The following is a 12,080-nucleotide window of genomic DNA, read 5'->3' as shown; positions in this document are numbered from 1 at the left end:
ATAAAATGTGATATATATTAACTTGAAATTGAACATTTCAAGATTAAACAAACCTTCAACCCGCCATGCAAACCACATCACTCATTTTTTCTGAAGTAATTATGTCATATCAATCCCAACCCCAGCAATAGTAATATTTGCCATCTTTAAACAAGATGGTTCACTCAAATTATTAGTGCTTGTATCACAAATAACCATAAATGTGTATTAATTCCATGTAATCTATACCACTTGTCCTTCTCACCTTAACTATAAGATGATCCAAACTATGTATACACTTAGATTTTTCAAATAGCACACAAACAACAGCACATTTCTGGCACTAAATTTCTAGATCACCAGGCTTCTTCCTTACTAAAACTCAGATATATTCCTATCTGATTCCTTCAGAAATCTACAATCCTGGATACAAATTATGTATTGGCATTTCACCATAAGCTTTTCTAAAAATCTCCTTAACTCAGATTTTATACTATTAACATTCAAAATTAAGAGTTTGGGAGAACACATTATTGACATATTTAATGTTAAAGTTATTTTCCTTTTATTTTCTCTGCTTCTGAGCTACATTTCCAATTATTTATGCAGTCTCATTATCAGCTGATACATCAGCCTCAGATTCATGACCATCATTTTCCAATGTGTTTCATGTGTTTCAATGTACAGCTCCCATCTTCATCTTATCTTTTAGTATCCTTCTGAGGATCATCACCAATATGGGACAAATCATCTCTAGAACTTTTTGGAACCATATCCACTGTACTACTTTTCACTTAGAGGGTGTCCTATGAAAAATCACTCTCTTGACTGCACTTAATGCAGGTCAACACATGGTCCAGTTTACTGTGCTCCCATTTCCAACACACTTTACACCACTGTACAGGGTAGGAATTAACCAAGTGACCCTCAGCAACTCAGAGATACATTCTGTGGCTAAACGCCATAAAAGTCTGCCCTGACATTATTTATATAAATAATGTTGGGAGTATAAATTACAATATTATTATGGACTTTAAAATGAGCAGACCGCCTCTCAACAACCATTTACAACCCTGTAGATTCCAATGTCTTCATAACATATGGCACAGAATCACAGAAGTCCTTGAAATCATGCATAGGTATTCTTAGCAGGGGTATCATTCCTAAAATGGAGAATAGCTCTTTTGCATTTCAATGAAGTTTGCTTATTATCTTGAAGTCATGCTATTGTGCAAAGTTCTTTCGGCATGCAGTTCCAATATTTAGTTTATAGCAGTCACAGTCCCAAAACTAACACATCAAAAAAGGTTCTTTATCAGAAAGAATAACAGTTTGAACTTCCATTACAAATATATTAACAAGTTTGATAAGTCGGTGCAAAACAAAGTACCAAACAGGTGCCTTCCCTTGTCCCATAAAATGGAGTTCTCTCAATTCTTCTCTGAGACCACAAGCTCTGCAACCACATCAGCCTAAGAAGAACAACTACAAGTTTCAGTAGTAATACCGAATGCAACAGCATAAGAAGAACAACTACAAGTTTCAGTAGTAATACTGAATGCAACAGCATAAGAAGAAGAACTACAAGTTTCAGTAGTAATACTGAATGCAACAGCATAAGAAGAACTACAAGTTTCAGTAGTAATACTGAATGCAACAGCATAAGAAGAACAACTACAAGTTTCAGTAGTAATACTGAATGCAACAGCATAAGAAGAACAACTACAAGTTTCAGTAGTAATACTGAATGCAACAGCATAAGAAGAACAACTACAAGTTTCAGTAGTAATACTGAATGCAACAGCATAAGAAGAACTACAAGTTTCAGTAGTAATACTGAATGCAACAGCATAAGAAGACCAACTACAAGTTTCAGTAGTAATACTGAATGCAACAGCATAAGAAGAACAACTACAAGTTTCAGTAGTAATACTGAATGCAACAGCATAAGAAGAAGAACTACAAGTTTCAGTAGTAATACTGAATGCAACAGCATAAGAAGAACTACAAGTTTCAGTAGTAATACTGAATGCAACAGCATAAGAAGAACAACTACAAGTTTCAGTAGTAATACTGAATGCAACAGCATAAGAAGACCAACTACAAGTTTCAGTAGTAATACTGAATGCAACAGCATAAGAAGACCAACTACAAGTTTCAGTAGTAATACTGAATGCAACAGCATAAGAAGAAGAACTACAAGTTTCAGTAGTAATACTGAATGCAACAGCATAAGAAGAACAACTACAAGTTTCAGTAGTAATACTGAATGCAACAGCATAAGAAGAACAACTACAAGTTTCAGTAGTAATACTGAATGCAACAGCATAAGAAGAAGAACTACAAGTTTCAGTAGTAATACCGAATGCAACAGCATAAGAAGAACAACTACAAGTTTCAGTAGTAATACTGAATGCAACAGCATAAGAAGACCAACTACAAGTTTCAGTAGTAATACCGAATGCAACAGCATAAGAAGAACAACTACAAGTTTCAGTAGTAATACTGAATGCAACAGCATAAGAAGAACTACAAGTTTCAGTAGTAATACTGAATGCAACAGCATAAGAAGACCAACTACAAGTTTCAGTAGTAATACTGAATGCAACAGCATAAGAAGAACAACTACAAGTTTCAGTAGTAATACTGAATGCAACAGCATAAGAAGAACAACTACAAGTTTCAGTAGTAATACTGAATGCAACAGCATAAGAAGAACTACAAGTTTCAGTAGTAATACCGAATGCAACAGCATAAGAAGAACAACTACAAGTTTCAGCAGTAATACCGAATGCAACAGCATAAGAAGAACAACTACAAGTTTCGGTAGTAATACTGAATGCAACAGCATAAGAAGAAGAACTACAAGTTTCAGTAGTAATACTGAATGCAACAGCATAAGAAGACCAACTACAAGTTTCAGTAGTAATACTGAATGCAACAGCATAAGAAGAACAACTACAAGTTTCAGTAGTAATACTGAATGCAACAGCATAAGAAGAACAGCGATGGCTAAAATCAACAGCTACAGTATATTTTGCAGCTGTTCTGTTTTCTTCGTCACAATCAGCAGCACCTCCTGGATTTTATAGCAGTACTCCTCATCATCCTCAGTTGACTATCGATATCAAGTGCTTCCTTCAGCCGCACAGGTGACTTAGTATTTCCAAAGTTCCCTAGAACTACAAACTTGCATTATCACATCTTTCAGAATATAATTTCTCAATGACACCTCGTCACAATTTCTATGACGCATTATCAGATATATCTGAGGCTACAACTTACTTCAGAAGAATTTGTGAGGACAATCCATTGGGAGCTTAAGTAGGAACAATAATCCCTCCTATTAGTGGTTCAGAATATGGCATTTCTGACCATAGCAAGCAATACATTTCTGTCAATGTATCCATCTTCTCCTAATGTGTGCTTCTCTTTGTCATACTGGATCTCTCTTATTCACCAAGAAAAAGGAAATAATTGGGGAAGTTCTCCAGTGCTGGACTGAATTCTCCACAACTGATACTGACACTGTGAAATATAAAACTTATACATACATAGACCCTCAGATACTGACACTCAAACATATTAAGCTTTTATACTATGCAGGAAGGGATAAATACCCCAAGATGTACCCCAATCAAATTCTATAAGTTTTCAGTGCTCTCAAAATAACATGGCAAAATATTTCAAACACATACAGCTGCCAGGACTACCACAAAACTGATTGCTAAAAAGTAAACAAAAAGTAAGTCAAAACATAATGAGATTAATTGAAATAACCAGGACCCAGGAAAGAAGACATTATTAATTCCAGACCATCAAATGACTAACCACTTTAGAAATGTACAGGTGGCTACCTGCCAACCATAGGCAGATAGACAACTATAACTCCAAGAGAAGATGGAAGGATGACTGCACCACCTGCTATACAGTGAAAAGTGGCCATATCATCAAACACTGAAGGATAGATGATCCATATTTTAAATTGTTCCTGGGTCACAACATGGGAGGGAGGCTTTCTAAATGTAGCTAAGTTTTCCCAAAAGAATAATGACATCCTGTAATCAAATAGGACACTGAGGGCCAGGCATTTATAAGCTACCTTTTCCGATAAGGGGCAGGGGTGCCAAGCCTGGTATAAATTTCCTATTCTCTATCCATCTAGGTTGTGCTTAAATTGGCTAATAGATAAATTCAGCTTCACATGGATGGGAAGCCTTTTCCATAGAAAGGACAGTCTCTGGGATGCATATCTGTCTCTCCAACATGTTCTTTTTTAAGTCACAGACAAAATGCATTACCTTAGACTTTGTATTTCTGGTACTGTTTGTCTTATGAATATAAAGGAGAATTGTAAGTGCAGGGTTTGCAGATGTCTTGTAAGCCAGGCATAGATCACCCCTCAGCATTTTATAGGAGACTGAGTAGAAGGAAAGGGCTTTAAAGAAGAATAAGGCAGAATTGTTAATCTTTCATTCTTTTTGCATGAAACTTCTGAGGTCTCTCTAGTTGTAGCATATGCCTGGTCAGGTACATGCTGAAGGGAGCCTTGAACTCTATGATTGCTCTGATAAGGGAATAATACAGTATGATAATGACATCTTTGGACCTAGTTGTAGCATATGGCTGGTCAGGTACATGCTAAAGGGAGCCTTGAACTCTATGATTGGTCTGATGGGAATAATACAGTATGATAATGACATCTTTGGACCTAGATGTCATGCTCTTACTTGTAAGTTGTATTACATAAAAGGATTTCCTCACCAATCTGGCTATGTGGTGGTTAAAGGTAAGGCTGCTGTCTACAAGTGTACCTATATCCCTGATCACTGGGTCGAGTCTTAACATGATATTTAGTCAGGATGGTAGACTTCCCAAAAGGTACAATTACACATTTCTTGATGAGGATTAAGACCATGACTATGACACTATTTATTAGTCAGAGATAGGCCTTATTGAAGAATGCCAGTGTCTGCAGGGGAATCAATGATAACCCCCAGCTTGCAAACTTAAGTCAGCAATAATCCTTCAGCATTTGCTTCCACTTCATAGAAAAAGATGCCATAAGGGGCAGGCTCAGTACTGAGTCCTGGGGACTCTGCTAGTGACTGGCATACTTGTGGAGGTAGCCTCACTTATTTTGAACTCCTGGGTCCAATCAGTGAGCCATCTAGCCATCCACCAGGTAATAAAAGGATTTATACTCAATTTAGTGAGCTTTTCTATAATGCCTGAGTGGGGTGTTGTAACAAAAGCCTTGACCAGGTCAAGGTAAACTGTGTGCACAGTCTTGCCCTCATCCATTGCTTTGGTGATCTTTTCAAAGAAGTCCACCTGATTTAATTGGCATGAACTTCTTTTAACAAAGCTGAACTGTGATGGGTCCAACATGTATGCTTATCATGTAATTATGATTCTTTTTATGGTCTTATGTATGAGGATGGTCAGACATATGGGTCTATAGTTACCCAGATTGGTGGTTGGACCTCCCTTGTGCATGGAAATGGTTGTAGTCAGCTTCCATTCCTTGGGCACAAAACCTGACTATAGCCTCCTGTTGAAAAGTGATTCAAGTGGACAAGAGAGGTAATGTTTTATGCTATTTTGGTAAGCATCTCGGAATGCTATCAGGGCCCATTGATGCAGTGTTTTTGACCTTGAAAAGTCATTGATGTCCTGCTCCCTAGTAATTGTTGGGGGAACTGTGGTATGCAGCATTTCCTTTAGACTATGGGGGGATTTGAGCTGAACCTGTCAGCCAAAAGGTCAACAATGGCCTGTGGTTCACTGTGGGTGATGCCATATAATGTAAGTTCTTTGCATCATTATGTATTTCCCTTGAGGTTATGGACATGCTATAGAAAGCTTTGTGGTTGTCCTTTGCCTGAGAAATATTTTTTTCTTCAAATTTAGCCTTTGAAGTTTTAAATAACCCTCTTAGCTGCCTGCTCAGATTGGTCATGGAATTTCAGTATGTTGGGCTTTGTTCCTCCTACACTTGCCCAATATTTTTTTTCTTTTGTTTTATAACCAATTGATATTGTGATTTCACCACAAGTCTGTTTCTCTTATTCTTAATATGAGTGGGCATAGCTCACTGTATACAGCTATCAATATGGCTGTACATAAATTTTGTAAATAGCTCAGAATATGCTATGGTGTTTAATGGGTTTGGGAGGTGCTTGGAATTTAGCCAGGGTGTTGCTTAGGAGAGAAAGGATAGCCTTGGAATAGTTCCTAAAGGTTTTTGGTTTCACTGGTTCTCCAGATTTAATTTTTATTTCAAGCAATACTGCCTTATGGTCAGATCAGATAAGTGAGGACATTACACTGGGTGAGGAACATCACTCCTCCATGTTCATGAGTACAAGGTCAAGGAAGTTTGTACTCCTGGTAGGAGAATGGACCAACTGTTCCACGATGTTGGTATTAACGAGGTTTATGAATCGCTGGGCTTGTGCATTACATCTGGTGTAGGATTCCCAATCTTTACTGGAGTAGTTGAGTTCCCCCATGAAGATCATATTGGGTTAAATGGTGAGGGACTCTAGTACATTGAAATAGGCAGTATGGGTTTCCTGGGGCATGTAGGGGAACCTATAGATTGCAAGAATATGGTATGATACATTGTTTATTGTGAGTTGCACACATATGAGTTCCAGTGGGTCATACACTTTAACTAGTCTGGATGTGAGGTTGTTTTTAATATAGATTAAGACTCCTCCACATGTAGTTTCCTTCTGTGTAATAGCTGCTCTAAAGGTGTAAAGGCATTATAACTTTGCATTGCTGGGGCTCTCTCTGCAACTTCGAACCATGTCTCTGTTATAACACAGATGTCTACACTCTCCAGGGAGAGTAAGGCTTGCAAGCAGTAGAGTTTCTTCTTAAGACTTCTAGCATTGATCAATGTCACCTTCAGATATTCCTTAATATGTTCAATTAAGTCAGGAGATTTATAAGTTTAGCATTCCTTAAGAAAAGGCTGTATGGAGGTGGAAAAGGTATTTACCAATGTCAGAAAGCCTAAATGGGATAAGTGCAGACTATCCCTGGCAACACAGTATGGTCTGTAAACCATGTGCTTCCAGGCCATCAAATATTGCACCCTCTTGGAATGACACCAGAAACTAAGCCAGTTGTTAAAATCAATCATTTTCTGTCAGTAATGAGGCATCATCCTTTGAGAAGGTAGTATGCTGCTCATTCCAAGGCTCATACCTGCCTGAGACACATAATTAGCAAGCTCAATCATGTCTCACTTCATATAGTCAAGGGAGGTATGTTTCAAGTCATTAACACCCACATGCACTATGACAGTGTCATACTGGTACCTGTAGTTCAAAAACCTGAGTGCCTGTGGGAATTGATAGATCCTAGCCCTGGAAAGTCAGCTGTGACTTTCTCTTTACTCAGTTTGATGAGTGGGACACAAGGGCGCCCACAGGCAGGTGCAAGGGGTGCACTTGCACCCCCCTGGAATGGGCTGGCCGGGAAATTAATTTTCTTGTTATTGCACGAAATATACTTTTTTAAGAGTAAAAATAAAAAACACGTACTCGTACTGAAACACCACCAGGTTATAACACTTTATTATTGGTAAGCACTTTCACAGGTGCACTGGCCTACTTCCTCAGACCATACAATGTAACAGTTGCTGTAAAACTTTAAAACTTCATTTAAAATGTGCATACTAGTATCAGTTAAAATCCTTACAATGTCATAAATTAAAATATAACAAAAACTCATACAGATAGATTCCTCTCTTAAAGGCACGTAAATAAACTTGTGCTATTCACAATCAAATGTTTGCAAATGAACTCATAAACCTTACATTACAATTTATAAACCCTCACTTTAAAAATAATATTGTTGGATTCCTTAATAGCCCTCTCAGCATCACATCAATCAATTCTCGACCAAATGTAATAAATCGTACAACATTCATATACTTAATAAACTTCATTAAACATGTACTACTATTGCTTTATCTAACTACTGCATTTGTTCTTAACTATGATTGTATTGAGTGTTCTTCTTTAAGAAGAACGGTCCCATGGCTTGCTGGTCCGGTCACATCACGTCTGTGCGTGCAGATGTCCTGTCCTTCTTGTCCTGTCCGCTCGCGCTATTTGAAATTGATTCATATGTCAAGTAATGCGCGCTATTTGAAATTGCTGTTTACAAGTAGGGAATTCGCTATTTGAAATTGCTGTGTACAGACATTAAGTAAGGGAATTCACTATTTGAAATTGCTGTGTACAGATATTATTGCTTACGCTGTAGGGAATTCACTATTTGAAATGGCTGTGTACAGACATAAAGTAAGGGAATTCGCTGTTTGAAATTGCCGTGTACAGACATTATTGCTTACACTGTAGGGAATTCACTATTTGAAATGGCTGTGTACAGACATTAAATAAGGGAATTCGCTGTTTGAAATTGCTGTGTACAGACATTAAGTATGGGATATCGCTATTTGAAATTGCTGTGTACAGACATGAATCTAGTAGTAAGAGGGGGTAGGAGTGTGTGTAAGGGGTACATCATACCTCACAATTATCCAGATTTTGCCTCATAATTTCAATTTGTTTCTCATAAAATTTTGTTTTTTTCTGGCAAATCATTGAGGACCGAAGTCAGAAAATAATGGCAGATATTTGAGTTTTAGACTTCATATCCTCAGAAAATGCATACTAATGCAAACCTTGAGTGTGTATGTGTGTGTGTGTGTGTGTGTGTGTGTGTGTGTGTGTGTGTGTGTGTGTGTGTGTGTGTGTGTGTGTGTCATACCATTCAACTGTACAGATTTTCACAGAATATCCAGATTTTTGCTTTAAATTTTTGTTCTGTTCAAATTCTGTGTTTTTTTTTTTTACAAATCACTGGGATGAGCTAAGGATTAAAGTTACTAAATAAATGTGTCCCTAGTTTTGGGCTTTGTCCCCAGCATTGTAACAGTCTTTGTCCTGATTTCTTGTGCGAAGAGATTGAGAGGTGTGTGTGTGTGTGTGTGTGTGTGTCTGTGTGTGTGTGTGTGTGTGTGTGTGTGTGTGTGTGTGTGTGTGTGTGTGTGTGTGTGTGTGTGTGTGTGTGTGTAAGTAAGAGGGAGGCAGGAGTATATGGGGGGTTCATACCTCACAATTATCCAAATTTTTGCCTCATATTTTCAGATTGTTTCTCATAAAATTGTGTTTTTTCTGGCAAATCATTGAAGACTGAAGTTGTGTTTTAGACTTCATATCCTCAGAAAATGCATACTAATGCAAACAATTTTGTTCTATCCACTTTCTAAGGAGGTCGTGGGATGTATGTGTGTGTCATACCTCTCAACTGTACAGATTTTTCACAGAGGTTGAGGTATGTGTGTGTGAGAGAGAGTGAAATGCCCTATTTAGAGTTAGCAGGTGGAATTTATTTTCAAGGAATTGTGAGATTCAAGGGAAGAGAAGCTTACTACTGCTCATGCTAAGTCTGCTTAAAATGTGCAACTGCTTTGTTTAGCAAATGGTATCACTGTTGTGGTATAGAATTTCAAAACAGTCTTAGTAGCACAGCAGGGAGCATACTTGCATCTTGATGTAGAGGGTTGTAGGTTCTACTCCCACCACGTGTAGATTTGTATTTTAAGGGGGTGGAGTGCTGCAGTCCTGAGTATGTCCTCCTTTGGATGAGATGCCTAGTAACTATGAACCTGTGTTTCCCTATGCCACTTATTCCTATTGCAATATACAAGCTTAGCATTTTTTTAAATGTAACATAGGCAATTTATTGTTTAAGGGCAGTAGGCACTGAATTTGTAGATGAAACACTGAAATATAAAGCTGTTTTCTAGCAACAACCTCTCCATTAGTTTCAGATCTCTTTAATGTGAAATTATTCAGATGACTTTTACTTCTGCAGAGATTGTGCATATTGACTGATATTGGTAGATTGTAATGATAGACGTTTAAGTGGCCTTTTATGATTGAAATGTTCCTAATTGGGCAATTTGTCATTATTGGTTCATATGTTTTGTTTCATTGCTTACTGGAAAAAATGTTCAAAACTATAAAACACACTCTAAGTGGTGTATTAACAGGGGATCTAATTCAATTATTATATATTATAATTAATACAATCAGGAAGGTGAATCAAAGCAGTTATGCATGGTTCTGAAATGTGTGCAAGGGGCCTATGATTTGAAAACAGTCCAAAGGCAAACTTAACCTGCCACTGGCCAGATGCATTTTCTTTGAATGTGGGTTTCAATGCTGTTTCAGTGCATGCGAGTTTCAAAGGTAGAGAAGTTTTAATGCTAAGTCTGTTTTCATTGTAAGACTATTGCTTTGTTTAAGTTTAGCAAATGTCTATCAGTGTTTGTGCTATAAAATAGGAGGTTACTAGGCTACTGGCCCTGAGGCCCTAAAATTTGAAATAAAAGTTGTAAATTAAAACCAAGTATCTGTAATTATTGTAGAAGTGATGCATAAAACAGTATGCATACAGAGTTTTGAACAGTGTTTATGGCAACTGGGGAGAAATAGCCAAGTAATGGGATAGTGGAATGGCTGTGTGTGTGTGTGGGGGGGGTGTTGAAGGGGGTGGGGTTGGGGGTAGTGCTAAATGCATGGTTTGTCCCGGATTTTACACTGGAAAGATGGAAAGGAAGTTTAAAAGGCGTATTTATGCACATTTGTATAGCATCAGAACAAAAGATGATAAAAATGCCTTGTACAGGCACATCAATAAATGGGGGGATAGACACAATTTTAAATTTGCCATACTAGATAGTGTTCCAATGGACCCTAGGGGTGGTGATCGTAGGGGAACACTATCATACAAAGAAGTATGGTGGCAATTATATACTGACACCTCCACACTACCAGGGATAAATGATGTTATTACAATTAAGCCTTTTTTGCATACAGCTTAAAAGTTCTTTATTTTTATTTTTATTAGTAGGCAAAAAGTTATGTTAGTATATATTTTTTATTTTTATATTCGGATATAGTGTTTTGTTTGTAACCAATTTGTGATTTTATAAAATGTATTTTTAATAATTGTTATACAGATATATATATATAATTATATTAACTTACACCAATTTACTTATTATGGTAAACAATGTGGATTTTATGACTTTGGTCTATAATCAGTAAGAATTGAAGCTGGCTTCTTTAAATGTTGCGCTTTTGGCGCCAATTAAGTTATTTAAATGGTAACAGTTTTTTAGTTAGTGTTCTGAAGAAGCTCACATATTCAGCGAGTGAAAGCGCTTAACCAGTTGTGTCAAACCAGTTGTGTTAATAAATCAGTGGATTTTACTTATTTCTTGTGAAGATTTGGTTCTGTTCTGCTGTGATTTACAATATTGTGGAATTAGCGTCTCAAGACACAGAGGTTTTAACGTTCAGCATTTGTGGTAACTCCTTGGTTGTGGTATATGGAATATTTACCCACGGTTGCCTTTGTTTAATCACTTGGCTTTGCCCTTGTGATTAAACCACACCAACCATGGGTAAATCTTCAATATACCACAACATGTCATCAGTTATTGCTTAATTAGTTCCTATTACCCAAGACTTACTATATCAAAGCAGTAACGAATGCTATTTGCTTCTTGGTGTGGAATTCTAGAAAGGTCAAGTCTTGCTAGAGAGACATAATGTGGTTGGCATGAAAATTTCAATTAGAGTAAATGCCTGTAACATCTTCCCTGATATACATCTACCCCTGCATATAAGCCATGAAAAGGTTACTGTGAATGGCTGAGCAAAGTCAACTGCACTCCTCCTGTTCCATAGGGGTGGTTGCCATGCACTTATTCTAAGACAGGTGCTAGTAGTGCATTGGATAGAGTTACACAACTTTCCAGATTGGGCATGCACACATCAGCCACTAACTCCAACTACCCCTGGTCATCTCCTCCAGCATCTGGATGGCTATTCATTTATGTGCTGCTTGGGTTGTAGTCAAGACTTCATCCCATTATGCCAACAAGCCAACAGGAAATAATATGAGCCAACATTAAACAATTTGGTTTAATATTTAATGATGCTGCTTAAGCATAGTACCTTAACGTTTTATGAGTGAACAGTATTGCGTGTGTGTGTGTGTGT

The 12,080-nt window shown here is 37.4% G+C and overlaps 1 protein-coding gene across 1 annotated transcript in view; it reads right to left on the bottom strand.

The window, feature by feature from the left end:
* LOC122815075 overlaps window positions 1–12,080 on the bottom strand; it is a 3,014,144-nt gene that overhangs the window by 2,675,679 nt on the left and 326,385 nt on the right. The gene's annotated exons all lie outside the window — the stretch shown is intronic.

Source organism: Protopterus annectens, chromosome 11.part0, assembly GCF_019279795.1.
Source record: "Protopterus annectens isolate FY-2018-M chromosome 11.part0, PAN1.0, whole genome shotgun sequence".
In the NCBI taxonomy this organism is placed as follows: Eukaryota; Metazoa; Chordata; order Ceratodontiformes; family Protopteridae; genus Protopterus; species Protopterus annectens.
This window is presented reverse-complemented; position numbering and strand designations above follow the sequence as displayed.